This window comes from Ascaphus truei, chromosome 3 (assembly GCF_040206685.1).
Source record: "Ascaphus truei isolate aAscTru1 chromosome 3, aAscTru1.hap1, whole genome shotgun sequence".
Taxonomy (NCBI): Eukaryota; Metazoa; Chordata; class Amphibia; order Anura; family Ascaphidae; genus Ascaphus; species Ascaphus truei.
The window spans coordinates 10,473,601-10,501,476 of NC_134485.1; the positions used below are offsets into that span (position 1 = coordinate 10,473,601).

A 27,876-nucleotide genomic window follows, 5' to 3' on the forward strand; every position below is an offset into this window, starting at 1 on the left:
TTCGTGTGCGCTGCTGTTCTCCACGCGGCATTAACGCCGCCAATCTCCCCAGGCACACGTGTTTATCGCGGTTGCTTTGTTTGAATTTCATGGATTGTGTGCAATGAAATACAATGAAATGCAATGAAATGAATGAATTGTAATGTGTACAGTACTGTGCTGCTGTGTCAATTTCGGGTGTTTAAAAGCCAGAACACTAAAATGCCATTTTCTGCACTCGCCTGCACTCGCGTCTTAAGGCGGTACTGTTGAAAGCAATCTCACGCCATGACATGGTATTCCGAGGTATATACCGCGTGAGTTGTTAAAATAATGGCCGCAGCATCTGTATAGAGACTATTTTTCAAAACATATACTTACCATGAAAATGTTCCATATTTGCCATTTTTATTTGGTGTCCAAAATGATTATTTTTTTTAGATGTACAAACTGTTAGTACCTCTGGCCTTGCAAGTGCTCTGGGGACTGGTTACAATCTCATGATATAGTTCGAAACTTCACAAAGCCTGATCTTCTCCTCCTGTCTATTTGACTGTAGGCATATACAGCACATATACAGTATATACATATACACAAACATATATGCAGATACATTCATACAGATGTAGCAATTATTATTGCAACCCGCCGGGGAAATACCACGCTTTTACGTACGTGGCTGATATAAAACAATGGCTGGTGCGTTGTGTGTATCCCACTGCCGCACACCACGGTTTGTAATAACGTGGTCACATCTGTGCACACTACCCTGTGCATGGGAGCGCGTTGTTTCCACCTGCTCAGATACACTACCAAGAACACTGACATTATTTTCTCTCTCATCTCATTGACCCCCTCGCGTTCCACCTCTCGCCAAAAGCCTTCTCCCCATTTAGCCCCATGCGTCCCACTACTGTGACCTATCGTTTATTTCTGCTTAAACATAATCCTTTTTGAGCCGGTTACAGGCCATGCGGACTCGCGGTCAGGCTGCTCTTGCACTAATGGCTCCAGTGAAGAGGTCTGTATTTTCATCTTGACATGCCCATCAAGACACTAAAAAGGTCAAGTGTATTGAGATTATTATTATTATTATTATCGTTTATTTGGGAAGCGCCAACATGCTCCGCAGCGCGGTAGAATGCGGTACAGAGTTATGTATATTACATGAGCAGTTCCAAACATGCACATGCGAAACGCGTAGAGTTGGAGGCCTGTCATTGTTGGAGACGTGGGAGAGGTGTCTGGAGGTCCGCAGAGCAGCCAGAAGTATCTTAGCCCCAAGCATCGCGAGACGCGAGCTCCATGACGTCATGAACCAGGAAGTGAACGCCGGGTAAGCAAGCCGGCGCTCCCCGGCGTCCTTCTGATACCCGGAGCAGGAGAAAGGCAGGACAGACACTCTGAGGGACCACCGCACCAAAAGAAACCCAAACAACGCCTGTGTTTTAAGTTTAAAATGTGAGTTTACATCTTAAGCTATTATTGTCTGTCCCAATATAACTTTTATGACCTGCCCCATTGGATCCGTTTTTCTTCTGTTTCCCATGATCCTTGGAGGAAGATTGAAGCTCCTTGCAGCCACATGAAAGAAGGAATTATCAAGCAGTATATGGTTTATAATATAATTTTATTCACATATCACTTGATTGTATGCACTATTGATACTATTCACTTTGTTTATATTTTTGAACAGATACAAAGAGGTAATGAGACCCCTGATCCTGAGAGCTTACACTCTAGAGGGAATGAGGGACAATGTTGAAACAAGAAGGTAAGGTGGCTGCTTATTGTAAGATAAGGTGTGGCTCAGGTTACAATATCGTCCAGTCTGACAGCTGAAGTTATTAAGTTTTTTGGGGTGGGTTGGGGGAGGATGTTAGGTAGGGTGGAGATTGGTCTAGCCACAGAGCAAGTCCCAATGGGATTGGAGAGGAGTTGGATGTTAGAGGTAAGGCGATTAGGCTTCCTTGAAAAAGTGAGTTTTCAGGGAGTTTTTAATCATCTGAAAGCTGGGGGAGAGTCTGATGGTGTATGATAGGGAATGCCAGAGAGAGAGGGAGCAGCACAGGAGTAGTCTGGCAGGCTGGAGTCAGAGGAGGTAATAAGGCAGGAGGAAAGGCGGATGTCGTGGGCAGAAGGTAGGGGGCATGTAGGTATGTATTTGTGGATAAAAGATGAGATGTAAGGAGGGGGCAGTGTCGTTGAGACCTTTGTAAGTCCTTAATAAGGTTTTATACTGAATTCTAAAGGATATGGGAAGCCAGTGTAGGGATATGCGTAGGGGAGCAGTAGAAGTAGAGCAGTGGGTGAGGTAGATGAGTCTAGCAGCAGCATTTTGGAAGGATTGGAGTTGGGAGAGGCAGGCAAGGGGAATGAGAACTAGAGAAGGTTGCAGTAATCCAGGTGGGACAGGATGAGTGAGTGGATGAGGATTTTAGTTTCATGATTAGTGAAAAAAAGGGTGTATCTTGGTTATATTTTTTAGGTGGAGACGGCAGGACTTCATGAGGGACTGAATGTGAGGAATAATCTCTGTGGCTTCTTCTTCTTTTGCACCAGCACCAACCCGTCCCTCCTTCCCACTCCTTCTAACTCAATTTTTATTTTGCAGTGAGCAAAAAGGACAGTTGGCAAAGAAATCAATCTCAATAAACTTCCACATTAACTTTTTCAGTGCGGGAAGTCGGGTGGCATCCAAGAGCCACCCGAACTCCAGAATTTCTGGTCGCGGCTGCTTTCGCAGCCAGCACATCACTGCCCCAGCTCACCAAATTGGAGCGGGTTCCACACGTTTTGATTGGGTCAACCGCTCCCTAGAAAATGAGTATTTCCTCAGGACGTACCTGGCACGCCAATGGGGCCTTGGGGATTGGCACGCCAATGGGGCCCGTGACATGCCAGGTATAAGGACACGGAAAAGGTCAAATGTAAAACATTAATAACTATATGAATTTTATATTAGATTTTATTATGTACAGCCTGTATAGTTCGTATGTGTCTTTTTAACACTTTTGGTGCTGGAATGTCCAGTGGTCCCGGTACCAGAACTTTGTGTGCCGTGTCCATCCCCTGGCATCAGGAATGGAAGAGGAAATCCTGATGTCCTTAGAGCTGTAGACACAACCTTCCCTAGAAATGAGCACACAAGGAAAACATCCACTGGATGTCTCAAGGGCCACTAGTGCTTCAGCCGGTGTGAGGTCCAATGGGCTGCACTAAACATTTTGAGGCTACCCCGTATAACCTACCTTTATTTTTAGGTATGTAACAGTTTTTGTTTGTGGTGCTAATACTATACATTAATATCTAGTAGATCTATTATCACATACAGTATTAAAAAGTACAGACACAAGAAGTCGGCTGGCTTCCGAATATATTCTTCAGCAACATACATAGTGTACGTAATTCTGTAATGCGCACCCAGGATAAGACTGCAATCCTGCAAAGTGAAAAGCACGGTGATGTACGATTTTAATATTCAGTGATTATAACGTATGAGTTCTCCAAGAGGAATAACAGAGGATGCTAGGCGTAGGAGCTTATGTATTAAAGTCAACACATGACAGCAATTAGATAATGCAAAAATGTGATTTTTCTTGTAATAAGCATATGGCATGTCCTCATTAAAATTGTTGTTTCTTCCATTTGCTGGCTCAGGCTGTGAACGCGCAAAATATCAGTCAATTCTCACTACGAGCAAATGGAATGTGGAATACATTAAAGACAAGAGTTTATTAGCCACCGGCATCTTCTATTATCGGGGAGAAAGCAATCAGAAATGTAATGTGCTGAAGTGTGTTGCTGTAGTGTAGGATGATTATGTGAGAAGCCCGGAGGAGAGGGAAGATAACACACACACTTTATGTAATGTGGCTGCCGGGGAATGCAGAACTTCGTATCTATTTAACAGCGTTTTACCATATATTGGACGCATTGAGACTTTGTAGCGGCGCTGCAGCAAGCTACATTCCCCCGTTACCCTGTTAGCGGGTTCATGGGATTTGTGGAGATAGAGCCAGGCCATTTAAAGGAGGGATTCTTCCTGTGTGTGTAGGATTGCCAGGCGGGTTCTATGTCATTGTGAGACTTGGGACCGGTCCTAGTTTAATAATGCTAGTGCATTCTGCTTTGTGATAGTACGGTGGCTATACTGTAGATCCTTATGGCTAATCCAGACTTGGAAAACCAAAACTGGACTCTAGTTCAGGGCTGAGCAACACCAGTCCTCATGCCTGCCCCACCAGATCAGGTTTTCAGGATATCCCTGCTTCAGCACAGGTGGCTCAATCAGAGGCTCAGTCTTCAACTGAGCCTCTGATTGAGCCACCTGTGCTGAAGCAGGTACTGATTGAGCCACCTGTGCTGAAGCAGGTACTGATTGAGCCACCTGTGCTGAAGCAGGTACTGATTAAGCCACCTGTGCTGAAGCAGGGATATTAGTGTTTCATGCACCTACTGTAGTTGCACTGTACATCATTTAAAAAACTTGTAAGGCTATTTTCACTGAATTTAAAAAAGTGGCATATATTATTTGCTTTCTAGAAACAGAAAGGGAGCTGGTGATTTTAAAGTATACCAGTTTTAGGCTAATCAATAGATTACTAACTGAATGTGTCATTTGCTTTAGCTATTACCAAATGTAAAGTTTGATTAGGAAACAAGAATAGCTGTTTCCCTGTTAGTGGCACTGGCAACGTGAGCAGCCAGATGGATTTAGAGCACGTTGCAGTCTGCCGCGCTGCTGCACCTGTGTCCTAAAGGGACCTTGCATGAGTGGGGGGAAAGGGGTATTTTGGGCTAAACAATCTAATTAGAAATCAGCAATGCTGTGCAGTATGTTCATGAAGGTATATACCACATCATCTTATCAGCAGAATCAACTTAATGGGGTTACCCTATCTGATTTAATACTAACCTTAAAACTCACCCCATAAATCAAGCATCCCAATAGCCTGCACTCATGGCTATTGTCCCAGCCCCAAAGTCCCTCCCACCACCCATAGTGGCCAAGCACTGCCACCTACAGCACTTATTCCCTCACCTACTGTCTATGTACGTTTCCCATCAAACCACTTAGATTGTAAGCTCTTCGGGGCAGGGATTTCCTTTCCTGTTGTCTGATTTTGTGGCGCGTATTGTATTATTATAACTCCCTGTACTGTATTCTTTGTGTAGCGCTGAGTGCACTTTGGGCGCTATATAAATAAAGACATACAATACAATACTAGTTTAGGTGAGGATGTCACAGGTGAGTGGGGTGGGGAATTTGTTCTGTGCTAGCACTTCTCTCCAAGTAAAGTAGTTGGAGTCTGTGGACACAATGCAAGTTGGTGGGTCCATCAGCTGGGGCACACTGGCATGATGCCATGCAGCAGTTTGTGTGGCGAGAAGCACTTCCAATCTTAATTAAAGTTTATAAAGTATTCAAGGAGGTGAACATGCTAGCAAATACTGGGCAATTCATTCCTGTGTCAAAGCACAAAGGCAATTAGGCTATGATGACATTGTATCAATATACTTTATAAATAAGATGGCACTCTAGGCTCATGGGGTGAAAAGTGAACAGATAAATTAATCTAAAGTGATACAGATGTAAAGTAGCGTCATTTGCTTTCGACGGGGGTCTCGCTGAGTAGGTCGACTGCTCACAACTGACTCGCGAGTGTGTCGCGACCGGTAAATGTTTCGTTTTGGCGTTGGTTGCAGTACCCTGCAGCAATGATAGGTGGCGCTAGTGGCTCTTAAACAGAGTGGGAAATATCTATGACTGATCCATAAATGCTGCCTGGCGTAGACTCTAGGACATGTGAATAAAAACATATATAGTGCAATAACCCAGAAGTGACGTCACAAGATGGCCAAAGGGAGCGCGCGGGAAACCGAGGGGATGCTGAGTAAGACCACCAGCCAATTTGGAGTTTGAAACTCCCAACCCTATAGCATAACATGTTTAGTGCTACTTATGTGAGTGCACTGAGTGTTAAACTTGATATCATTGTCTGTGTGTTGTACTGTACTAATTGCTGTTGGCAGGTGCAGAAAGTGTGCTGAATTACTTGTTTTTTTTAAACTGCAGCCAGAATTTCTTATCCTACTCCCCCAAAGTGACGAGGAGGAGTCCCCATCCACCACCCAGGGGAAGCCTGATTCTGACCCCTCCTGCAGCTCTGACCGAAGGAAGAGGTCTCCAGCCACTCCAGTAATTCCATCACCGCCATTATAAAATACAAATCTTTAAACAATGCTACTGTAATAAATTCCTACCGTTAATGTTTTTGGAAAAGACGAATAAAAGTTTGTAATGGTTCCTAGATTTTAAAGTGTAATGGACATAGGGATAATTTTAAATGGGCTGAAGAAGTCGCTTAGCGGTCAGAGCATTAAAGCCAATTGAATTGTGGTTCCAATCTCTGTGCTGGCTCTTCTGGTGACAATTGTCTTGCAAAATGTGCTAATTAATTGAGACACAGACCTGTATGTTTCATTTATTGCATACGGCAGATGGCGCAACTGAATATCTCTTTGCCCAATGCCTGCCAAAAACTGCACACGTGTATCTATACAAGATACAATTTAACAATGTCACTAGAATTTTCTACTTTGAAACAGCATGGCTTTGTGACCTTGTACTGTGCATACTTGAACTAAAAGAAGTTACTGTAGATGTTTTCTCACACCGTATCTCCAACATGGAAGATGTGGAACAGAAAGTCAATGAGGAATTGTTGTCTAAACCAGTGGTCTCTAAATGTTGGCTGTGACTGTAGGGGGTAACCAGGCTCTCAAATAAAGGTTAAGTCCGTTTTTAGTTACCCCTGATCCGAGTATAAGGGCTCAAGAGAGTTAGCTCTTGAGCCCAGTAACAATATATACTTCAACTGCACTTTGCGTAAATAAAGTATTTTTGTGTTTTTATCTTTCCGGGCATGTCAGTGAGCAGGGATTGCTAGGGGATGAGTTTCAAGGGGAGCTTTGCTGAGGAATTGTTGTAAGAATGTGCCTAGGTAGTTGGGGTCCGAAGTTGTCGGTTCCCCTAAAAATGTACCCAGGAATCATGCCCAATTCCCGGATACATGTAGGCACATTGTCCCGGCAATATCTCTACTTGAAAACGCAAGCGCGACTCACCACTAGGGTATCCTGCTTCAGCATAGCCCAGAAAGGTGAATGGGGCACAGGGATGAATACGTGTCCCTGTAGCTGAGGGGATCCCTGAGTTAAGGGGAATACCCCAGTTAGCGCCCAGGTAGCCCAGAACCTGTATTGGGTTTGTGAGTGCCAACCGTATATAAGGTTGTGAGGGGACTCTCAGAGTTCAGGCTAAGTCCAATAGATAGTGTGTGGGGAATAAAGGCTGATATAAATAAAAGTGAATTTTCTATTCTATTCCCCATACCCAGAGACTTAGGTATGTATTAAAGTATATGTTATTAATACTGTAATGTACTGTTGTATACTGTAAGGGGCAAGGACTTTCAGAACCGATGCCCAAACAGACTGTCAGGCCAACCCATAGCCAGTAAGTCTGCTGGACATCAGAGTTCAAAGTAGCCAGAGATGACAAAGGTGTGAAAGCCATTTGGGTAGCAGGGAAGGGCTCAAGTACCCAGGTCCGCAGAACAACGGCACTCGTCCGGGCTGACATTTCTTCTGCCAGACCTAGTGGAGCCTGACCCAGCGGGTGACATTGAGATAGCCAGGGGCGGAGGTGGCAAACTTGCACATGTCCCTTGGCAATTTCATATTTCCCGCTGACCCGGATTTTCATACCAGCTTGGCTCTGATTGGCTGCTGAGAAAGTTCCCACGCGATGATTGGCTGCTGAGTTTCATGAATGAAACTCAGAATACTATAAAAAATGTCTCAAGCAATGAGAAAGGAGATTCCCAGTAGTAAGAGCGCGGGGTTTTCAAAGTTGCTCTTAGGTGAATAGCAGAGCAACCGGCTTCGATTTCAAGCCAGGAAAGCCTGCCCGCCAGAGACTAAGTCCAGCTTTGTGTGACCAAGTTCTCAAAATCGAACGTAGCGGTCTCGGCTGGGATTTTATGCCGATTTCAGTTCCAGAGAATCGGTGGTAGCTCACGGTGAAGAAAAGTCCAAGTTCTCAGAAGCAGGAACAGGAGAAAAAACGCCAGTGCACTGCCAAGAAAACCAGGAGGAGGCTCACGGCAGCAAAAGCAAAAATTTATTTAAGCCATAAAAAGATTGGACAAAGGTCCCCCCTAGCCCCAACAAGTAACCACCTACGCGTTTCGGGCTCTATGCCCTTTCTCAAGGTGTACTGGCGTTCTACACATCCAAGTTCTCAGAAGAGAAGGGAGCGGTGTCTTTTTGCCTGTGTTTTGTTTATCATAGTGTGTAAGTGAATTTATGCGAATAAACGACAATTTATTTCAGTACCTTGATTTGCTCAGTGAATGATCCCGGTTAAAAAGAAGTAAATTGCCTGGTCTCCCGTGACAGTGGCCCATGGTGAAATCCTGGCCCTGCTCCCGCACCCCTCAAGTCCAATTCCCCCCTCCCCCCCGCATGTGCCCGGTCAGCATCGTAAGTAACTTTAAACACTGTGATTGTGTGTGTATGTGTGTGTGTTTGTGTGTGGGGATGATTGATTGTGTGTATGTTTGTGTGTGGGGTGGTGATTGTGTGTGTGTGAGTGTGTGTGTGCGTGTGTGTAGGGTGATTTTGTGTGGGGGTGATTGATTGTGTGGGGGGTGATTTTGATTGTGTATGTGTGGGGGAGTTGATCTTGTGTGTGTGCGATTGTGTGTGCTATAGTTGATTGTGTGTGTGTGGGGGGGGGAGGGTGTTGGTATATGGGGGTAATTGTGTGTTTTGGGGTGATTGACAGAGTATGTATGGGGAGATTGACCAAGTATCTGGGGGGTGGTTGAGTGTGAGGGAGTGAGTGAGAGAGAGGGGGATTGAGTGGGAGAGGGAGATTGAGTGAATGTATTTTTTTCCTTTATACCTACAGTAGAACGTTGAACATGTCAGCCCTAGTATTAACCAGTCCTCCAATTTTATTTTAATTTTGTGTGCCGGTCCTCTTAAGGCACAAGGTTGGAGACCGCGGACCTATATAGTCCTTATAGTTATGTGGCTCTGATATATTTTGCCATTCAGGATAGTTCTGATAAGAGGATAACAGTGTCTGAGATCTCTCAGAATATCAGTACCAAATACCCTTTCTGAGAATAACAGATAAGGATGAAATAATAGTATTCAACACAATTTAAGCATTAATGACTGTTTTAAAAGAATACCGTTCACGGGCATGACGGGTTGTTACTGGACACTACATCAGTTTTGGGTGGATATGTTCAAAATTAGCAACTTCAGAAGGAGAAAGCAATTGAATAAACCTTTCCGATCCCTCCCCACCGATTTTCCCCCACCCGATTGGATGCACGGCCCGACCAACTACGAAAATGGGATTATCGACTACATGGTCGACTCCTACAACTACATGGAGCACTGCCCGTTGATCAACTTATTCAACTCCTACAACTACAGTTTGCTCCTACCCAACTATCTGCCTCCACTCATGAATAACTAAGGTGTGTTCCACATTAATACGAGTTTCATACAGTTCACATATTTGTAGTACTAGTACCCATACAGTTCACATATTTGTAGTACTAGCACCCATACAGTTCACATAGAACACGCATGTGCACAAATTAACTGGATATGCTTTCCACATAGTTCACATACCGATAGATACTGGAGCACAGTGTAATTCGTGCATCTATTTTTTCTCGATTATTAAAAACTAACAATCTCACAATTATTTCACATGTGAAACTGTATAAGAGAGTAGCCGGAAGAAGATGTTGGTTGAAGAAGATTGTATTATTTCACAAAGTCTTTTTTTTAATTTGATTTTTTTTTATCTCTAAGATTTAATTTACTATAAATCTTCTAGCAAACACAAAATGATGGGTGTTTCACTTCAATAAAGCTTGTAAAAAAACTTTACTTTTTACTGTAATTCAGTGTAATACTGTATTTACATTTATTGAGTACTTACACTAGTGCTTGCTAAAATGCAACACTTAGAGATTTGGACACAATATTGACCTAACTTGCATACAGTAACTTGCACATTATATTCAAGTTCTACTATAGGCAAGGAGTGCATACTGTACGTCCCTCCCTCCCCCCTCTTCCCCCCCTCTTCCCCCCAACCATCATGCTTCTAATCTCTGAGACTCGGCTGTACCTATAAGAAAATAGACACACGCTGCAAATAACAGTGGGAAAGGTTCCTACAGTATTTTCGGGCTTTCATTCGTGTGAAGGCAATCCCCCCTCCCCTCCCCTTGAGGTTGGATTTGTCTTCAGATTAAGTTACAGTTCTGCACAGAATAAACCATACCTCAGTGTAAACCGAGACATTAAAACAATAATTTTTAATACTTTTCTACTATAACTTTTAAGCGAATACAAAAGTATAGGTATTTAACTTACACATAAATAAAACAGCTTGTAAAAAACTTTATGGGGCTGTATCTTTCAGCCGTACTGCAATTCAGTGTAATATTTACATTTATTGAATACTTAAATTAGAAGTTGCTAAAATGCAACACTAAGGGCCTTGGACACAATACTTGCATCGCCTTCCCCATCTATCATGCTGCTCTCACATTCAGCATGAATCATTCATGGGAACGCCCCCACTCCTCCCCATGAGTGTATAAGATGGGTGTGGCGTGTGCAACCACATGGTGACTGCTATTCACTAATTACATGTATTGTTAAAAGGGAGAATGATTATTTCAGTAATCAACCTGCCTTTTGTTAACCAATGGTCAAATTTGATGAAGATGGTCACACCTTCTATACTTGGTCCATACTTGTTACCGACATTTGTATCTGGAAGAGTAAAAAAAAAGATATGATTTATTTAATTATTGCGTGTTTCCACAGTTACAAACTAATTCCAGTACTTCTTGATCCCCTTATCTAGCTCGTCTTTGCTTGCCGGCTTCACATTTTTTCTCAGAATGTTTCAGTGCCTGCCACACCAATTCTATGGTGTTCCTATCAGGGGATTCTGCAAATAATAAGACACATACAGTACGGTTAATGCCATGAATAAAACAAGCACACACAACAGCACAGTTAATAGTATTCTACTGCTCAAAACAATTACAGTACTTACTCTGGTGGTGTTCTGACCCAGTTGATTTCACTGTCTTTAATAAATGTAGCAAATGCACTGTGTTTTGAGTCGTTGTCTTGGATAAACCGGTAAGCCGATGGAAAGAAATTTAAAATGTATGGTGCTGCCTGGGTGATAATGGTATCTTGGAAGAACACTTTATCTGGAGAAAAAACAAATGTAACACGGTTATACAGGTCCAGAGTTACATACAGTTAGAGTACTGCTGTTCCCAACACTGAAACCCGAACGTGCTTACCTCCTAATATAACTAAGGATCCTGGTGTCCAAGTCTAGAGATTGCCCCCCAAACATGAACCTTCAATGAATAGTTTGGCCGAGGTTTCAGGGATAAACTATTTTTTTCTGGAATGCCATAGTGGAAAATCTTTCCAAGGTGACTAATGTATCATCAGAAAATATCACCGTTTTGGAAGAATAAATGCACTCACTCCACAGGAACTCCTCGGGTGCACGCCTTTCACAGGTCAGGGCACAATCAGTATCAAACAGGTATCCTTCAGATGAAGGAAAAAGGTGGCACTCCAGAGAACTTAAGTTCTCTTAAGGTCACAGGAAACACTGAGTCCAATTTTTCCACCCGTACATCAGAGTGCATATACCAGTGTGTATGTGATCGCATAATCACTATCTTTGTTGAAAGCCTTTGTCCAAAATGTTTCCCTGTTGCACCGACGTAATATAATTTATGATACTACTCCACATCTAGGCTGAGTGGGTAGTCAATAAGTTAGTGAGAGCGTGGATGTCATTGTTTATTTTACTGACTGCTGTTTCAGTGGAGTGAGCAGTGCAGAAGCCAGATTGTAGAGGGTCTAAGAGAGAATAGGTGGGGACAAAATGGAGCAAGTCAGAGAATACAAGGCGTTTAATGAGTTTAGAGGCAAAAGGCAGGAGGGAAACAGGACGATAGTTAGAAAGACAGCTCTAGCATGTCAACAGGTCAAGCGTGTTGTTTTTCGAGTAATGTTAAAATTGTTGCATGCTTGATGGAGGAGGGAAAGGTACCAGAGTAGAGGGAGGAGTTTAAAATGTGTGTGAGCGTAGGGATTAGAGTAGGAGCAAGAGGTTTTAGGAGATGGGAGGAAATGGGGTCAAGAGGGCAAGTGGTAGAGGGGTTGGATGGGAGGAGGATACAGAGGAGATGTCCTGATGTATGGATTCCATGTTTTCCTTGAAATAGTGAGCAAAGTCCTGAGGTGAGATGGAGGAAGAAAAACAAGCAGCAGAGGATGGTGATAATAGCGAGTCAAAGATAGAGAAGAGTCGGCATGGGTTAGACTTGTGTGTGTTGATTAGTGAAGAAAAGTGAGTTTGTTTAGCCTGAGAGAGGGCAGAGTTGAAAGAGGATAACATAAATTTGTAGTGAAGGAAGTCTGCGAGAGTGTGAGATTTCCTCCAGAGGCGTTCAGAGGAACCGGTGCAGGAATGCAGCATGCGTGTGTGGGGATTTAACCAGGGTCTGGGGTTAGAAGGGCGAGAACAGCAGAGAGAAAGAAAACCATGTAGATCAAGAGAAGAGGAGAGAGCAAAGTTGTAGTTCCTGACCAGGTTGTCAGGGTCTGGAGCAGAGCTGAGAGAGGAGTGGGAGGAGCGAAAAGTGGAATCAAAAGCTGGTCTGTTATTAGACTGCAGGTCTCTGCAGAAACGAGGGGTAGATGGAGGTGGAGAAGTGAGAGAGAGAAAATTAGATGAGATGATGGTCAGAGAGAGGAAAGGGGGAAATGGAAAAATCAGAGAGAGAAAAGTTTTTTGTGCAAACCAAGTCTAGGTTGTGGCCATCCTTGTGGGTGCTGGCTGCAGTCCACTGTTGAAGGTCAAAAGAAGAGGTTAGAGAGAGAAAGGGGAAGCCAAGGGAGAGCGGGGTCATCAATATGGCAGTTGAAGTCACCAAGGGGAAGAACAGGGGAGTCTGAGGAGAGAAAGAAGGAGAGCCAGGATTCAAAGTGAGAGAGAAAGGCAGAAGGGAGGGGAGTAGACGTAGGTGGGCGATAGATGACCTTCACGTGGACAGGGAGAGGAGAAAAAAGCTGGACAGTGTGAGCCTCAAAGGAGGGAAATGAAAGAGGGAGGAATAGGAAGGGTTCGGTATATAGTATATGTAAAATAAAAACAATATGCGTTGTAATCTAAAGGTGTTACATAAACACACAGATTTTACTCCCCCTTTTTAAAAAAAATATCTCCTTATTTATGGCTTTTATATTTTCCATTTTAAACAGATACAACAACATGACCTTATCACAAGATAGAAATAAGATCAGTACCAACTGAAGGGAAACAAGGTAAATTGGGTGGAGGGAAAGCAAAAGGAAAGGGGGGAGGGGGAGAGTAATGGTACATTATTATTGTATTGATACTTAAATGTCATCACAGGATCATGCATCCATATTTGTCTTAGAACCCAGCCATGTCCCTAGCAATCACTCCGTACAATGTCAATCCTTTCCTTCAAACACCGAATTTAATATAGTGAACAGGACAGAAAAGGTGCCCAGATCATAGGCAATCTCTTTAAAGTATTTACTCCCCATTTAACAGCACGGATGAAGTGTAAGTGTTGGCTTGAAACAGCAGGGAAAATAATGAAGAGTCCACTCATAAGAGAAGACACAAAGTCCCGGGAGGAAAGGCTGTTGCCCTAACTTGGGCATAGTTGCAAATGAACCAGCTAGCTGGTTATGCGCATAAATAACCAGGGCTACAAAAGGGCAACAGAATTGGGTAAATAATACAGCACAGACAATGCACAACAGACGGATTCCCTACATACAACTGCAGCGCAGAAGACTCAAGATAATGAAAACCCCATGGATTACAAAGCCCGCCTGGAGAGAAGGATGCGACACGGGTCTTTGCTATCTTTTTAACAGCAACGAAAAAAATACAAAACCTGCAGCTTTCATTAGAGAATATTTAGGTGCTCGTAGCCGAGTAAAGAATGCCACAGCAATTCCACAGTTTCAGTATATATGTACAGTAGGTATCTTTATTTGTATATCGCCATTCATGTAGACAACGCTTCACATCAGTGACAGACGCAACCAAATACTATGAGATGTAATACATATTGGGAAAACCAAATCCCTGATGGTGCAGTCAAAAACATAGTGGGACGAAGCGTTTCAAACATAACAGTAAACATTAGGAAACGGAGCCCCTGCCCCGAAGAGCTTACTATCTGAGTACAATATCAGGTATTAGTTCTAATCGAAAGTAGTTTTTAGAGAGTCTCAATTTAACCCACATGACATTTTTATTTTAGATCAACTGTCCTCAGTTTTTTTAAATGCAGTAACATTTCCCACTGTAGTATACAGTATGGTGGGGAACAGAAAAGCAGAGGCAGGAGGAGGTGTAATAGGTTTTTGGCCCTAAGGGAAATTATATTTGGAGGCCTTACACAGAATTATATCCTCCGACCTTTCCTTTAATTTAGCTAAGAATCTTTACTGGTGTTCAGTCTCCATAAAGCTGCTAAGCTGCGGCTAAGGAATAGTACTACTGTAGTCTGGTCTCAAAACTAGGGGTGTGCAAAGCTTTGGCGCTGCGCCCCCCCTGCCACCGCTCCTCCCGTGCTCGCACCCCCCTCCCTTGCCTTCCTAAAGCGTCAAATGATGCTAGGGGTCATGTGACCCCGCGGCATCATTTGATGCCATGCCAACACAGCAACGCGCCTTCTGAGCCAAGGTAGGATATGGAGGTGGCCTTGCACTGTCCCCGGCATTTAATTTAAATGACTTGTGGAAGAGTGCGGGGCTTCTGTATGCGCCGCCCCCCCCCCAAACAAAATCTTGCGCCCCCCAGTTTGCGCACCCCTACTCTAAAGTACTGGTTCATTTGCGTGTTTCCTATTTACTTTGTGTCTTTCTATTGGCTCTCAGGTAAGAGGCTGACCAAGCAGCCATGCTGTTCTCCGGGACATAAACACAGAGACCGTGCTGCAAGTAAATAAGTAACTTACTTCGAGAGCTCCACATGTCGCCGATCTTTCCCAGAAGAGAAAAAAATATGAAAAATAAATAAAATAAAGAATTTTTTTTTTTTTAAAACAGCAAGGATTGTGCATTTTGGTGTTGAAAAATAAATAAAGAATAATGGCTGCCATTTTTAAAACAGCAATCCTCGCTGTTTATTTTAAAGAAAAATGTCTCAATATCAAATAAGTCCATCAAATATTTCAAATGTCGCCAAATGGCAAGTTATTCGCTCTGTCTACACGTCTGCAGCTCAATTAAACCTCGAACCTTGAATTGGGGTAACTTTAGCATTAGCTGTTTGTTTTTGCTAGCACTGCCCATAGTATGAATGCCATCATGGAGGTTAACCCCTTCTCTCCCAGATGCATTGCCAAAGCAAGAGGTAAACTCTTCTGATGGGATTACCCAATATTTTCGGTCACACCGTACAATAATTATTGGAGAGCCGGGGTGCTGCTGTAGGACACTGCACAGTACTGTGATGATATGTTATGCGTAACTGTGCATCTAAACAGAACATCAATGTTTAATGCAAATTAAAAAGTGCTTCTCACAATTGATAAATTATGCATTACTATTGATTGGAAAAGGGTAGTTCAGACGTTTCACTTCTTTAGCGATGGGAGGAGGGAGATCGTGCATCTTCCCGACCCTAAGGTTTCTATTCAATATTCCAAGCGGCTTCTCAGTGTTGGGCTCCAATGAAATAAATGGGGATAGATCTTCTCCAACGCAGTGAGTCGGTTTTACAGCATACAGAATAATGGCCATAGTAATATGCCCCTTTTGCCAGCACTGAGAAGCTGGGTAATGCGGCATCAACTCCTCGCTCACTTCAATGCCTTAGTCGCCTGTTAAGCAAACAAGGAATGGGCATTTAAGCGGTAGGGCTATTCATCCTTAATGGTGCATGCCGTCTTAAGCACTGTAGCTAATAAGCAGTCAATAGAAGAAACAGCTAGCTGCCTCGTCTCTTCCCAAGATGCCAGGTATATGTTACCATACAATATATTCTCTGGCATTGCCAGAATTGGCCACGGGTAAGGAAAACTGCGAACATATCCCCTGCTTTATCACAATCCTATCCCACTTCACTGAAACCTGCATGTTTATGTAGCTGTCTCTTCATGCATCTACAATATAGCATTCTTAATGGACTGTGTTTATATATGAAATAAAAATAATGCAAAGATCAGCTAAACAGTTTTGCAAATGCCATTAATCACAGTTTATTGAATACATCCAAGTGATCTTAATCAAGTTACTGTACAAATCAGACAACCTTTTCCGGGCCATATTTACTAAACCAATCTGTAACATTGAATGGGCTTTAAGGTATTTATGGCTAAGCACTGTTCACTAAAGACAGAAGGTCCTATATCTCTCTTCCCTATTTCATGAACTAATTGATAACAGAATTTAGCTTAATGAGAGAAATTGAAACACACTTTCCTATTGTAACAATTTCAACAACACCATACTGTATAAAAGAAAGTCTATCATTTCTACAGATTACCTATTGCACTGCAGAGGTTAATGAGAATTCTCACAGGTAGTGTAAGGACCGGCATACTGGTCATGCCGTGACGTGGCTGCAGGCTTATAACGCTTTGGCCAAAGGGTTTAACTAAATGACCCTTACTCATGAGAATACTAACATTGAAGTATTTAACTACAGTAAGTACAGTATTTTGTCACATTGGATGTAGCATTGGGTATTTTTGTCTTTTGTTGTATACATTTGGCCATGCTCAGTAGCACTCCTTTTGACACAAATATATATATATATATTATATATACTGTATGATATTCTGGGGTTAGTAAGTCAAACCTAAAAACTCACCTTTTAAAGCTGCAGACCGAGCAATATCCTACAGTATGTGTATTTTTTTTTAAATAAATCAGCTCGGTACTATGAGAAAATATTTCTAGCATTTTTGTTTAAAACAACTCAATGATACTTGTAAATGTATTATAATGTAACAAGCATTTTTTGTTTCTATAGCAACCATTTACAAAGTAATATCCCCTTCCTCTTCTGAAACATGCTCTGGCACACCCCTTTTTGAGCCCCGCCCTCTCTCTAGCAGTGCACCAATTGTATATAGTGACTGCCTGGTCACATGATCTTCCACACAGAACTTTGCATCTTTGGTCCTCTTCTGCTGCACAGACAGCCATTAAGTGAACCCCCGAGCCCAATCTTCACCGATCGATCACAGGAGAACGGATCGATCGGCAACTTAGCTAATTACTGATCATTGTGTGAATTGTATTGATGCAAATATTAAAGAGGGACATTTAAAAAAAATGTAATTAAAAAAAAATGGTAGCTTGTATTACTGCTTTAAATAAAGCCCAGACTCATGACTACTGTCCCAAACACACAGTCACTCCTACAGTACCAACCATTGTGTCAAACACTGCCATCTGGAGCACTTATTCCCTCTCCTATCTCTACAAATCTCCCAACATACCACTGTATGTATGACTGTAATCTCTCCTGTCCTATTGTCTGATTTTGTTTGTTGCACTTATTGAATTCTAATTCCCTGTACTGTACGGTCTCTCTTGTAAAGCACTGAATACAACTATGGGTGCTATATAAATAAAGATATATTACATAGTTACATAGTTACATAGTAGATGAGATTGAAAAAAGACGTAGGTCCACAAGTTCAACCTATGCTAAATTTAGACAACAGATTCTTTATCCTATATCTATACTTACTTATTGATCCAGAGGAAGGCAAACAAAAAACCCCATTAAGGGGAAAAATGAATTCCTTCCTGACTCCAAGAATTGGCAATCGGATTAATCCCTGGATCAACATCCTTCCCATGTATACTTATTTGGTATATCCCTGTATACCTTTCCCATCTAAAAAGATGTCCAACCTTTTTTTGAACAAATCTATTGTATCTGCCATCACAGTCTCCATGGGTAACGAATTCCACATTTTAACTGCCCTTACTGTAAAGAACCCTTTCCTTTGTTGCTGGTGAAATTTCCATTCCTCCAACCTTAAGGGATGGCCCTGAGTCCTTTGTACTGCCCGTGGGATGAATAGTTCGTTTGAAAGCTCCTTGTATTGTCCCTGAATATATTTGTATATTGTTATCATATCCCCTCTTAGACGCCTCTTTTCTAATGTAAATACATCTAATTTAGCTAGCCTCTCCTCATAAGTTAGAATGTCCATCCCCTTTATTAATTTGGTGGCTCTTCTCTGCACTCTCTCTAGTTCCATAATGTCTTTTCTTAGGATTGGTGCCCAAAATTGTACTCCATATTCAAGGTGTGGTCTTACTAATGCTTTGTAAAGAGGCATAATTATGTTTACTTCCCTTCCATCCATTGCCCGTTTGATGCAAGATAAGATCGTGTTTGCCTTTGCAGCTACTGCATGATATTGGGCACTATTGCTAAGCCTGCTGTCTACAAGCACTCCTAAATCCTTCTTCATCAAGGATTCCCCCAATATATCTCCATTTCATTTGTAAGTCGCCTTTTCATTATTGCATCCCAAATGCATAACCTTACATTTATCTGTATTAAACCTCATCTGCCATTTACCTGCCCACGTTTCCAGTCTCTCCAAGTCCTTCTGAAGAGAAATGACATCCTGCTCTGATTCTATTACCTTACACAATTTAGTATCATCAGCAAAGATGGAGACTTTGCTCTCGTACCCAACCTCAAGGTCATTAATAAACAAGTTAAAAAGCAGGGGTCCCAGTACCGATCCCTGAGGTAATCCACTCACGACTTTAGCCCAACCTGCAAAAGTTCCATTTATGACAACCCTCTGTTGTCTGTCCTTTAACCAGTTTTCAATCCAGGTGCATATATTTTTACGGAGTCCAATTTGCTTTATTTTTTACACCAACCTCTTGTGTGGAACCGTATCAAAAGCCTTTGCAAAATCTAAGTAGACCACATCAACTGCATTACCCTGGTCTAAATTCCTACTTACCTCCTCAAAGAAACAAATAAGGTTAGTTTGGCAAGATCTACCCTTCATAAATCCATGCTGACTATTACTAATAATTTTGTTTTCCATTAGGTATTCCTGAATATTATCCCGTATTAAACCTTCAAGTAGTTTCCCTACTATTGAAGTCAGGCTTACAGGTCTGTAATTTCCCGGTTGTGATCTAGCTCCCTTTTTAAATATAGGCACCACATCTGCTTTACGCCAATCTTGTGGTACTGAGCCTGTGGAAATGGAGTCCTTGAATATTAACTATAATGGTTTTGCTATTACTGAGCTTAACTCCTTGAGAACTCTTGGATGTATGCCATCGGGGCCAGGTGCCTTATTTACTTAAATTTTTTCAAGTAGCTTATGAACTTCTTCCTCAGTTAACCAATTGTTCATTAATATGGAGGTTGTGGCTTCCTCCTGCGGCACTACTATTGAACTTGATTCTTCCCTGGTAAACACAGAGGCAAAGAATTTGTTTAATACCTCTGCTTTTTCCTTATCTCCAATAATCTGCCTACCCATCTCAAACTGAAAGGGTCCTATATTTTCTTTTCTCATTTTTTTGTTATTAAGGTACTTAAAGAACTTTTTTGGGGTTGACCTTACTTTCTATTGCAATCCTTTTCTCATTATCCATTTTTGCTAATTTGATTGCCCTTTTGCAATTTTTGTTACATTCCTTATAATTCTGATACGATGTCTCTGTCCCTTCTGACTTAAAGAATCTAAACGGATTGGTGAATGTACAGTACCATGAGATTCCATTGAGTTTGGTAGAGAAGTCATTCACTGCCAAACATGATGCCTAGACACATGGTACATCCACCAATCCGATTGGTGGATGTACCATGTGTCTGTCAAATGTCAGGTCACATGCCTTATCTAAGGCCTTGCAATTCTCATTTGACAGGAAGAAGATGGCGAGTTAACATCTCCTGGACTTGTTTAAACATCTCCTGGACTTGTTTAAGACAGAAGAGTAGAAGATCTACTCACCGGTGACTCTTCTTCAAGCAACGGAGGATTGTGGACTTCTGCGCATCTTGCTATAGCTGAGGATCATTGCTTCATGGGTCAAGAGTTGTTACTGCCGCAGATGGATGAAGAGGATGAGCCTTCATCCCGGCAAGGGTAAGAAAAACTTTGAATGACTATTTGGTGGACATTGATTGCCAATGTGGCTATCTGTGCCACGTTGAGGGCATAGATAACCACAGTGACAATCAATGCAGTTTTTGGCTAGTGTATTGTAATGTTTATTTAATTGCCTTTTTTTAGGTTGCCCATTTATTGCAAATGTATTTATCTGTGCCCCTGTTGAGGTGACACAGTGACAATCAATGGGTTTCTTGTCTAGTGTTTATTTTAATGTATTGTTACATGTTTTTTTTCATGTATTTTTTAAAAGTTGCCCATTGATTGCAAATGTGGTTATCTGTGCCCCCATTGAGGGCATAGATAACCACAGTGACAATCAATGAATTTCTTGGCTAGTGATGGTTTTTTATGTATTATTATGTTTATTTCATTTAAATGTGTATAATTGTTTTTTTGCATCACAAATGGGAAAAAGCACTATTAGCCATATTTGGCTACCAAGGCATTTTGCCCATTTGTGTGTGTGGTGATGTGATGGAAATCAGCACTAGTTTGCCGTATTTGTAGTCCACAAACCTCAAATCTCTGCTTGAATCCTCAGGTCTCGGAATTGTATTTGTTAAAACCACGAGCTCACAGATATTTAAAAATTGTTTTGTTTCAGAAACTGGTTTTACGTTTTCATGCTACAGTAACTTCATACGTCACAGTCAAATCAACCAGCGGGTTTCAAGCTAAATCATGTAAAATACATTTTTCTTGGGTGTCTTAAATCTTTTAAATGGTTTAGAATAGGGTGGGCTCAACTTCAGTCCTCGAGCCCCCACCTCCCCTCCAAACAGGTCAGGTTTTCATGATATCCCTGCTTCAGTACAGGTGGCTCAATTAGTCCCTGCTTCAGCACAGGTGGCTCATACAGGGGCTCAGTCTTCAACTGAGCCTCTGATTGAGCCACCTGTGCTGAAGCTGGGGATATCCTGAAAACCTGACCTGTTGGGGGGGGGGCCTTGAAGACTGGATTTGAGCCCCCCGATATAGAACAAAAATCCAAAGAGTCCAAAGCTGTTGCAACATTATTAACGGGTGCTGTAAAGCAGCTTCCCTTTGGGGTAGAAGAGCTTAGCTCCTTCCAGCAAGTGGGACTAAAATCTTCTCTAACACAGGGAAGCAGCTTCACAGTATATTGAATAAGGGCCTCATCTCATGCTTTGATTAAGGCCAAAAGAAAGCAGCATATACTCTATTGGAGGTGTGCAAAATGTTCACCATACTTTGCACACTGGGAAAAAATAGCCCATTTAAAACTCTGACCAACTTGACAAAATTCACAAAGCTTTGTGACTCAGACCCTCTCTCTCTGACTCTCTCTCTCTCACTCTCTCTCTCTCTTACTCTCTCTCTCTCTGACCCTCTCTCTCTCTCTGACTCTCTCTCTCTCTCTCTCTGACTCTCTCTCTCTCTCTGACTCTCTCTCTCTGACCCTCTCTCTCTGACCCTCTCTCTCTGACCCTCTCTCTCTCTGACACTCTCTGACTCTCTCTCTCTCTCTCGTCTCCTTTCTTCTCCAAAGCACTATTGCAGGTTCCGGCGCTTAGTGAATTCTCGCCCTATTTTGCAAAAACGATGCAAATTCTAGCCCTGTTAGGGAAACTTTGGCTTCAAGCTATATGAAATGTTGAACAATTTGGCAACCTTACAAAAAAAGTCCTGGAAAATGCTGGAGATATTCACACATGTCAATATTGTATATTATATAGAATATGTTTTAACTCCCAAAATAGGCTATTAAGGTTGACATTGGTTTCTCAAAATTCTGAAACACACATTCATGCCGGAGAACTTCCGCTTTCTTATAAAATCAGATTTGTGGTGCTGAGTGGGACCTGGCCAGGAAGGTGCATGTTGCATCGAAACGTTGGCTGCTGTTATAGCCATGGCTGGTCCTGGCTATCTTTCTACCTCCCTGTCATGTAAGTCCTTGTAGCTACAGGCAGTGATAGGCTATCCTGTGGGTTTACCTCCCCCCCTCATGCAGCCTCCTTGAGTTGCAGGAGTGGAGGTGAGGCGTGGTCTGCGAGCTACCCAATCCGGGTGTAGCCCATGTGCCCTCCCCTCCTACACTAAGGAGGAGGCAATCCAAATTATAGGCAGTCCAGCTCTTCCCCTCCTGGGGTAAGGAAGCAAGTCCAGCTCTCCCCCTCATGGGGTAGAGAAGTGGAGTTCTGAATCTCTCCAGGCTGGGAGAGAGAGACAGGCATTCAGCCCCTCCTGGAGTTGAGAGCCGCCCAAGATCTGAATAGAGCACAAGGCCTCAAGATTGCAAGAAGGACGGTACCATCCAGAGGTCTGGGACCTATCCTGAAAACCCTATGCATACACTGTAATACCAACTGCAGTGCCTGCCTAAATAAAGGATCCTTTTTATATACCCCTGCCTAAGTAACAGTCTATTGGGTAGGGGTATGAGAGACGTCTGTCATGGTGGGGACTGTCTCCACGAACCCTGGAGCCTGCTGTGACTGGAGGCGCTGACACCATGAGAAGAGCCTGAAGGGCCAACAAAAGCCTGTTCTGTTTCCCCTTAGCATCGCGGACGCTCATCTCTCCTGGACCCTCGCAGGTAACCAGCACGCTACACTGCTATGATTCTTTTTAGTGATTAAATAATACTTTTTGGATTGATCTATATTTTTGGTGGGCTTGATTACCTTTTTTCATGTTATCCTATCTCCTGACCGGAGTTCTTTTTTTGGTCTTTACACCCATTTGTTGTTCCCTCCAAAGCCTTCAGACCCCATGACGGTGCATCCAATGTGCTGGGATGGGTTCTGCTTTTGTCCATAGCAGTGCATAAATGCATTAAAAAAGGACCAATATGAGCATTGCTTGCTGAGCGTTGCTGGCTGCAAACAAGGGATTTGAAACAGTTCGCTTTCCTTAAAAACAAAGGAATGAACTGTTTATACTTTTACTCCTAAAGATCGTATGCAAACGAGAAGGAGCAAGACGTGGTCACATGTCTCTGGTTACAGTCGCACAGGGCTCTCGTTATTTGGAGCTGTGTTTGGTTTGGTTTAACCGTGATGTTGACAGTAGCAAATCGCTGAAGTGCAGTTCATAAATATACAAATGATTAACCCTTTCCCCCGGGACTGGACCGTCTTTATATATTACATGTACGAGCCCCATAAAGGCCACTGACACATATTATATACACTGTTTAGTTGCTTCCGAAATAAATTGCTTGTGAGGTTATGACATGTAAAGTGACGTATTCTGTCCATGTTTCTGCTGGCGCAGTATTTCTGTTGTGCACATTTACTTATCATGCATAGGAAATGTAAATTACAGATGCAGCCACCAGTATCCAATCACTTGCCTGGGTAAAAACGAAGGCATCTCACAGTAAATGCTTCAATATTTCTGTGAGATTCTGCTGCCAGACTAAGGCTTGTTCTATAGTGCCTGCGCTTGCTGCGCCATGCGCCATGCGCCATGCGCGCGGCATTTATAGTTGGCTGACATTAGTCAGCCTTTCTATAATGGCGCCGCACGCACGGCAGGGGGCTTGGAGCGGACCGACGAGGGAGATGAGGAAATGAACGGCGATTTCGCGCCGCTACTGGCGCTGTAATGTATGTATGTGTATGTGCGTGTTTGTGTCAAAGTTAAATAAATAAAAAGTTGTAATAAAAATAATTTTTATTTTAAAAATATTATTTAATACATAACTCACAATCTCCACACACACACACACACACACACACACACACACACACACACGGCCGCACACAGTATAGAACGGCCCTGATGGCCCATCGGATTAACACAGCGGGGGGTTGGGGGGGGGGGGGTCCCTGCAGTCCCATTCAGTTTGATGGGCCATTAGTCTGGCTGCAGAAATCTCACAGAAATGTTGCAGTTTATTGGGAGATTGCCCCAGGTTTTCCCAGGCGAGTGATCGGATACTGGTGCCTGCATCTGTAAGCTGAACTGTATTTCCGTGTACAACACTCCTTTGTAGCTGCTCTTTTATATTTTTACAGGAAAACACTGTTATATCACAAATCCATAAGACCAACTCTTCACAGAACATGTAGGGGATGTGTGACCTCCCTTGCTTACCGTAGCCCTGTCAAGTGTCACGCCATTCGGCTCTGTAAATGAAGTAAAACTCAGAGGATACAGTAGGCGCGACGGAGCACATGGCATCACTTGCGCCTGTCAGCCGAACGACCTGTGGCCTGTGGTCCAAGGGGTCAGAAGGGGTGTCATGCAAATCTCACGCATGTGTGAGGACGTTTCTCACAGTCTGGAGAGGGCGACCCCTCTGTTTTTGGGGATCTTACATGTATATGTGTCAAACGCCGTCATTACACATGGTGAGAAGCAGGAGGATGCACAGTTGATAAATCTACTAAATTCCACTGAAGTCAAAAGAATGTGATACATTGTTACGTGTGTTACGGTGCTTCCCATCATATTTAACACAGGACTGTCTCCCCAGCTGACATGGGATACTGTCAAAGAAAATGCGGGGTACCTATAGAATTCCTGACATTGTTGCCCCTCCTCTTGTAGGGGATTGTTGGGTTTGTGAAGTGACCAGCACAGGATGCAAACCATGATATGTGATGGACACACTGTACTGTTGAATTTATTGATCAGTTAAAACTAACAATGGAAGTTCCGGGAGAGGCGCAAAGACTGACGCTCGCATGAACGCTTCTGTCACTCCTGGAATCACATGACCATTTGTAGCATTTTTTTGGAATACCATCAATAAATACAGCGCTAAGCATTCGGATTCATTTTTGCTGGAATACTTGAATCAGGCAAAATGTGACATTTTTTCCCGTGAAACGGCAAACCTCGCAAACTAAAAATCACCCGGCATTAAATGTCAGGGTGCAAGGTCATGTGTCCCTTTATGTCCCTACCATGGCGCGAAAGCAGCGGCACTCATGAAGAGAAAGAAAATGTTTCTTTATTGAATATACATATTCCTCCTACGCGTTTCTGTCCCAACTTGGCTAAGTGGGTGTGTTACCCGCTGTTGCTCTTGGGGGCTATGTTTGATCCACTTATGGAATAAAGTAGTTTTTATGCAGCCGTGAGCCTCCTCCTGCTTTTTAGGCAGTGTGCTGCCTCTTTCACCTGTATCCTGCCAACTTGGCTAAGCCCTGACAGAGGTCTCAGTTGGGACTGAAACGCATAGGAGGAATATGTATATTCAATGAAAAAATCTTTCTTTCAACTTCGTGAGTGCCTGCCGCCTTCCTACCATCGAATTCATTCATAAAACGGGATGTACCGCAGGATCACAACCCTGACAGCATATGGTGCACCACCATTTATTTATTCAGTGAGTTCTAAAAGGAGTGCAAGCTCTAAAATAAAACATTTCCTTTATATACTGCCATTTGTGCTAAATTCAGTCAAAAAGGGGAAAATTCTGGTAAAATTGGTGATATTTCGAGTGAACTATGGCAACAATGTTACAGAACAAGTTTGAAGACATACACATATCTTTAGTGGAGATGTAACGCGTACATTAGGTTTACAAGTTGAGATAATTTCCATGATGTTAATAGTATATTACAAAAAAAAAATTCAGTGTGGAACTATGATAAATGTTCAATCTGTTTAAGAAACATTCCCTGCCACATTGCTTTGCATTGCTAAACCCCCTGGCAGATAAGGGGTAATTACTAGGCTACCCTTCAGCCAAAAGCAGAACAGACATAACAGACATAGAGAATAAGAGGATAATAACAGTATATCAGTCCTATTCCCCCTTATTACCTGAGAGATATAGTCGCTGAGGACACAACAGTCTGGGTTGGCTGTTGCATGCAGCAAGGTCCATCAGCCCATGCTCAGCCTACAGTATGTGCAATGACTGAAACAGACCACCTGTACATATTCATGCCTGACAAGTAACCTGGGGTAAGTCACTTTCCCCAATGATGCAAATAGGGGCACTACTGTTTTTTGATTATTACAGTATATGGCTTCATCCTTTTACACAGCGCTTTAGGAACCTGCAAATAATGCAAATAATAAAACTATACAGAGGAAAAACAACTAGACACAAATGTAACCCCAGGGAGAAGGGAATTTAGGCTATACAAAGTCTATTCACTCAGACAATTGATCAAAGTCTCACAAACTGGTGCACAGCTAGTGCAAAAAAACAGCATCAGATTGATACAATATGTTATGCATGAGCTATTGTTATTTATAAACTCTCGTGCTGTTTTTTTCTCTATTCATTAGCATTGTCTCCTTTTTGCAAAACGTGAGCCCTAAATAAATAACCCTCTCGAGTTTCTCCATGACGCCAGGTTTATATTATAGTTTGTCAAGGCAATTTAAAGTGTTTTCTAGAATATGGAAAGCAGCATCAACACAATATCCATCACTGGATTTTGACATTCCACATCTAAATATAGGCAGCATGCAGCATTGCCAATATTCAACCCATCACCTAAATAAAAGCCTCCCCGAGCTGCGAACAGAATGGGAATACAAGTCTGTAGTTAGCTGCCTTACCTGGGTGCAGGAGCTTGGTTCATTGTGCAATGCAAGGCGAGACAGAGAGGATGGACTGCTTGAGATTTCCCTGCAGGCAGCAGAGTAAGGAGCAGGAGATGTGGATTCTATGCTGTGCAATTCTTCTGTGCCCCTCTACACAGGCACCGAGCCAGCCCTGCTAGCCTGTGTGTTTGTTAAAAGTCTTCCTAATACACAGAGTAGCCAAAGAGCATTCAAAAGCTGCAGTCCTGTGGAAAAAAACAGCTAAGCCTGGCTGTGTACAATGACACTTCTTAAGGTATCCCTGCCAAATGTAAAGAACTGGCTGGGAATGACTAATCTGTTCAAAACTAAATGACAGCACTGCCTTAAAAAACAGGGGGGGGGGGAAATAAGAGGGGAATAATTAAAAAGTCATCTTTTTCCCCTTCACACTGTTACATCTCACTCTGAGACAGGAATGCAGGTTGCAGGGGCAATCCACAGCCATTCATTTAAATTTGAATGGCGGGGAGGTATTTAAAGAGCATTAGGGTGTGCTGCTTTCTGATTGGTCACAGGTTAGGCACACAGAGAGCAGACCCAGGGTAAGAATGGCTATCAGAAATGCAGGGAAACAAAGTGTTTTGTTTCTATTAGGAAGCAGCAGATTGGAGGATTGATCAAAGTCCTTCTGAATGAGAGGCATTCATCACAGCTGTCTGTGTAACCAACTCACCCTCAAAGCAAGAACATCTCAACCAGCTGCTCATGTTAATATAGCATCTTACAGGGAAGGATGTCTGTGTGCAGTGGGAACAGAAATAGGGGAATCCAGGGGCTTTTTGTGCAAGTTCCCTGTCCTTGAAACCGGTGCAAGAAAAGGAGCAATGTAACAGCCAAAACCTCCATGTTAACACAATGGTATTTTATTATTTTTTTATTATTACATTTGGAAATCTTTGATAAATATTCGCTTCTGTATATCTACGCCCCAGTGGGAAATGAGTATTCAGATCAAAAGCAACAAATAAAAACCAGAGAAGGTTTCAGCTGGCAATGTCCTCACACGTCGGAGGCAGAGAGAACCTGCAGGAACGAGACAAGCCATTAGTGTACAGAG

General features: G+C 42.6%; 1 protein-coding gene across 3 annotated transcripts in view; it reads right to left on the minus strand.

Moving 5' to 3' along the window:
- The window catches only part of LOC142491292 (galactosylgalactosylxylosylprotein 3-beta-glucuronosyltransferase 1-like), a 120,411-nt gene extending 92,949 nt beyond the window's left edge, over positions 1 to 27,462 (minus strand). For all 3 annotated transcript variants that reach the window (XM_075593634.1, XM_075593633.1, XM_075593632.1), the window contains exon 1: positions 26,793 to 27,462. The gene's annotated coding sequence lies outside the window, so the exon portion shown is untranslated. The remainder of the gene's footprint in view (positions 1 to 26,792) is intronic.
- Positions 27,463 to 27,876: the final 414 nt, after the last annotated feature.